This window comes from Camelus ferus, chromosome 9 (assembly GCF_009834535.1).
Source record: "Camelus ferus isolate YT-003-E chromosome 9, BCGSAC_Cfer_1.0, whole genome shotgun sequence".
NCBI classification, from domain to species: Eukaryota; Metazoa; Chordata; class Mammalia; order Artiodactyla; family Camelidae; genus Camelus; species Camelus ferus.
In genome coordinates, this window is record NC_045704.1 from 23,668,451 (window position 1) to 23,673,762 (window position 5,312).

A 5,312-nucleotide genomic window follows, 5' to 3' on the forward strand; every position below is an offset into this window, starting at 1 on the left:
ACTGGTATAGCGAACAGTTCATAATTGCTTCCTTTTTAGTTTTCACTAGAAATGAAGGTTTCTAAGGGTTAATAATTCTAATTATTATATGTAACTAAAACCACTAAAACTAATTCTAATCTTTATATGTAAATAAAACTATGAAAATAAATAGGAAAAATATCTTCATATGCAAGAAAATTTTTTAAGAGTATAAGGAATGGAAATGCATGTTGTGAAGGGAAAAGAAAGTAATTTTGTCCTAGAGAGGTCTTAAAAAAAAGAGAGGGAAAGCTTGGGACAAACTCTGAATGTAAACAAGGAAGTTATAGAAGGTTTATGGGAAAGGAACTCTGAGAAGTTTTGTGCATGGTCAGGACTGGTTGACTTGGATTAGAATGAATTTAATTGAGCAAATAAATTTTAATATTGAAAGTAAGCTGAGGTAAAAGTAGAATTTGGTTTTGTTTCTCTGTTAGAAAGATAAAAGTCTGCTAATGATAAGGAAGTTGTAAAAGGTTTTTCTTTACCTCTGAGTAATCTGTCTAAAAAGCAGAGATTTTGTTTTATTAAAATAATTTCTTCTGTGTGTTTTTTAATCAGGTCTTTGATTGCTTAAACTGGGTCTTTTTTAATATTATAAGGGTTAAGTTTTTTTTAAAGAACTATTTAATTTTCTGTATGTGCCTGTGAACTCTTGTCACTTTGATTAAGTGAATAAGTATTATTTCACAGTGACTTTATTTGACCAAGTATTTTAAAACCTTCTGATATCTTTGATAAACTTCCCCAAATCAAATTCTAAGTGAAGTCATTTTGACCTCCATTGAACTTCGGGATTTTTCAGAGGACCCCTTAAACATCTCAATGGTTAGTTAAGATTAAACTAACTAGGGTTAATTGGCATATTACATTACATGGAAGACACTGTCAAATAAATGATGATAAATCTTCTTAGGATATATTGCATGACTGAAGAATGTTATTAACATAAGTGTTCTAAAAATTATATGAAATTCAAAAAAATCTGATGTGTCCTGATAAAATGCTATCAGTCATAATTCTAGCTGTTATTTCAAAATGTTGTATGTCATAGAAATAACCACATTTCCTTGTCAACTGCATCGTAGTCAGGTCTCTAACCATACCATTTTTGTCATTTTTAGACAGTTATTAGTTTACATTGATGCTTTTGCAAAACTGCTTCACCTTCAAGAAGATTTATAGAAAGGACTTTTTGACAAATATAGGTTTCTGATAATTTTCAGATTATACCACTGAACTGGGTAATATTACAGAACTCTGATGGAAACCTGATGACTTCGTAACACTGCTAACAAATGATCAAGATTAACCAGAATTAATTACATAGGACTGAATGAGCTGAGGAATATGATTATAATTTTCATGGTTTTATGGTCTGAAATATTACTGGCTTTTTAATGTTTGTTTTCCAGATTAAGAAAACCATTCCTCTTATGCTAACTATGAATCACAGCAATTTGGTGAGTTCCACCTTTGTAAGCAGAATTGAAACATTTACCTTTCTCCATGCCTCATCCCTCCAGAATTTGGAAACCCTTAGAAGGCATTCTTGTTTCCATGGCAATATAGTTATTTCTATAAATTCACTAAGAATCTGTTCTCTTTGTAACAGGGCACAATTAGAGACATTAGTTATATTACCAGTACTTTGACTGGACTGTCACATTTGAGAATTGCATAGAATCAGATATAACCAGACAATTTTAAAGAACTAAGATTGACAATGGAGCCGTAAAGCTCCTTGGAAAAATACCCTGGTTCCCTGCTTACACGGTTCTCAGCAGTCTTACCAGGTGGGTAAGGAAAGTCACTTTCTGGCAGGCAGAGGAACCTCAGGATATTTGGGGGACTTTCAAGAAGAGAAGAATTCATTCAAAGCTGTAGCTGTTATGGGTGAGTCCGATGGCAAGTCCTTGACATAGCTTCTTATCCTCAAGAAGCTATTAAAAGTTCTGGATTCTGGAGATTCCTATGAAAAGTTCCAGCAAAGCAGATTTAAAATAGGTCAATTGCTATCCTTGCTGAACTTAAATAAGTAATCAGGCCAAATGTAATGAAACTAAAGTTATTTCGCAAACAAATTAGTGTGAATTTGGCTATCTTTGGTAGAAATGAGGATGATTTTAGAGAAAAAAACTATATTTTAATTAGAAACTATAATATCCAATGAAGAACACACACAACTCAAGAGCAAAAAAAAAAATGATCTGATTAAAAAATAGGCAGAGGAATCTAAATAGATATTTTTTCAAAGAAGACATACAGATGACCAACAGGTACATGGAAAGATGCTTGGCAACACTAATCATCAGGGAAAAGCAAAATCACGAGATCCCATCTAACACCTGTCAGAATGGATGTTATCAAAAAGTCTAGAATTAACAAGTGTTTTCAAGGATATGGAGAAAAAAGAATACTTGTGTGCTATTATTGGTGGGATGTAAATTGGTACAGCCACTATGGAATAGAAAAACTACCATATGATCTAGAAATTCCACTTCTGGGTAAAAACACTAACTTGAAAAGCTATCTGCACCCCCATGTTCAATGCAGCATTATTTATAATGGCCAAGATGTGGAAACAACCAAAGTGTCTATCAATGGATGAATGGATAAAGAAGATGTGAGACATATATAATGGAATATTATTCAGCCATAAAAAGAAGGAAAAATCTTTCCATTTGTGACAACATGGTTGGATGTGAAATAAAAAAGTCACAGGAAAACAAATATGAATGCTCTCTCTTGCATCTGTGATCAAAAAAAAAAAATCCCAAAGACCAAAAAATTAAGAAAAAAAAAACTTGTAGAGACAGAGAACAACAGATTGGTGGTTGCCACAGGTGAGGGATGGGCAAAATGGGTGAAGGTGGTCAAAAGGTACAACTTCCAGTTATAAAATAAATAAGTCTTAGAGAGGTAATATACTGCATGGCAACTATAGTTAATAATACTGTATTGTTTGAGAGTTGCTAAAAGAGTAGATCTTAAAAGTTCTCATCACAAGAAAAACAAATTTGTAACTGTGTGTGGTGAGAGGTGTTCACTAGATTTATTGTGGTGATTATTTTGCAATACGTACAAATATCAAATCATTTTATTGTACACCTGAAACTAATATAGTGCTGTATGTCAATTATGTCAAAAACTGATGGACAAAGTTCTGAAGTAGAATTGCACTATTCCAATAGCTCTTGTATGTATACATACAGATTGTTCCCCAGATAAGAGTTTTTAAATTGTGCTTTCCTTGCTAATTGTTTTACAGTTAGACTGTAAATCCTTGACATTTAAAGACTTTGCACATTCCATTCACTCATTATGAGTCCTCCTGGTTGGAATTCAGGTAGGTAAGAGAACACATCTTCAAACAGCAAGCATCTTTACAACTGGAAAAAGCACAGTTTGAAAGTGAAGGTCAAGATCTTAAGCAGAAACTTAAGACATAATGGAGTTGTCTGAAAAAAAGAAAGAAAGAAAGAAACTTCCTAGGAAATTAACTGTAAGACGGAATTGACTGCAATGAGGTAAAACTTCAGCCATGTGGTGGAAAAGCAGGATATACAATGAGCCAAAGGTCTTGAAGAAATGGGAGAAAATTTGTGTTACTAGGACAAATCCGCATTATTTTTCTTGAGGAGGGGGGCACAGGAAAAACCTTGAGATAATTGGTTGAGCACTCACTCTGCTGGGGAACAAAACAAAAACAACAGCTTTTAGAAGAGAAACGTTTGCCATGGACCGAAAATGAACTGAAGCAGATTTCTGACGCTCAGCAAGGATCCTCATGCCCCGATGTTCCAAAGGCAGCACTTGGCAGAGGCCCAAGAAGACCAGGGGCTCCTTTGCATGAACAGAGCATGGAAACCCAATGCATCACCTTCTGTAGCCCTCAGAGTTCTGTGAAGGGGGTGTGCCAGTACTGGCCCATTTTACAGATGCTTGGAGAGAGCCTGAGTAACCCTGAGGCTGTGTGGCTGGTGTGGGCTCAGCAGGGCCTTCCCCCTCACCACCACACACTGCCCCACTCTGCTGTCCTCAGGGATTTCCATTAGAACATCAGCCACTGGGGCGACCTTGACCCAGGGAGCATTTTGTAGGGCCCTGCAAGTTCAGATGGGCCTGGCACTACCTCTGAGTGTTGCAGTGTTGACAAATACCTTAGGGGTAACTCAGACAAGCCTGTGCACAGGTCCTGTCTGGGGTGCTGTGTCCTGCCCTGGCCTCTGGCCTCCACACTCCGGAGAGACAGCCCACGAGTGAGCACTTTGCTCGGGTTCTGGCTCCAGTGGGCGAGAGGAGCAGGTGCCCTGATGAGGAGGCGTGGCCCCACTAAGGGGTCAGGTAACAGACTTCAACATCAGGACCCTGACTCTGGGACAGCAAAGGTCCTCCACATTCTCCAGAAGGCTGTAAGAGATGACCCCAAGAAATCTATGCTCCTCTCACGTCTGCCTACCCCAACGTGCTCCCAAAGTGACCCTCAGTGACTCACCAGCTCTGTCCGGTGACCTTCGGTCTCAACCGGATATCTGGGATGCTGTTAAATCTACCCCAGTGCAAAACTGCTGGAGGAGGCAGGCAATAAAGCAACAGTGCTTCAGGCTGGGTGGGCTTTTCTGTCCCAGACCTTGATCTGAGATTAAGGATTAGAGCAGCCAGGAGGTGGCCTTGGTGGGGAGGGGTGGGTCTGCCCCCACCCTCACATCTGAGCACAACTGCAGCCCCTCTGCTCCACCTCTGACAGGAGAGGTCTCCAGACCCCCTCTGAGGGGCTTCCTCCCCTCTGGGGCCTGTTGCCCCATCAGGTAAGTGACAGTAAGGAACTGATGGTGTTTGTGCCCCTTTTCACTCTACAGTCCGACCAGCACAGGCCTAGGCCACGTGAGCAGCAACAGCAGCAAGTCAAAGGGGCGGGTGGCCAGGGCTGCAGGTGTGGATGGAGCAGGGCCCTGTGCGGGCCTCACTGCTGGGTCTCCATCTGCCAAATTCTCTGGGTCCAGGCGGTGCCAAAACCCAGTCACTGGCAATGGTGAGTGGGAAGGATTCACTCATCATCCCACAGACTTGGTCAGAAGCAGGTGGAAGGCGGACCAAGGACCCTGGAGGAAATTGCTCAGTGGAGAGCGAAACGTCCGCCCTGACCTGCAAGTTCCACGTGCAGTTAGTTGTTAGTTTCCATGCACAGCGGTTCCTGTTTATGCTGCCTGCCAGGAGTTGTAAATAGAGCCTATTAAGATAATAAAAGAGTAGGTTTCAAAGTTTATCTCCTCTGGTCCCAGTCTTAA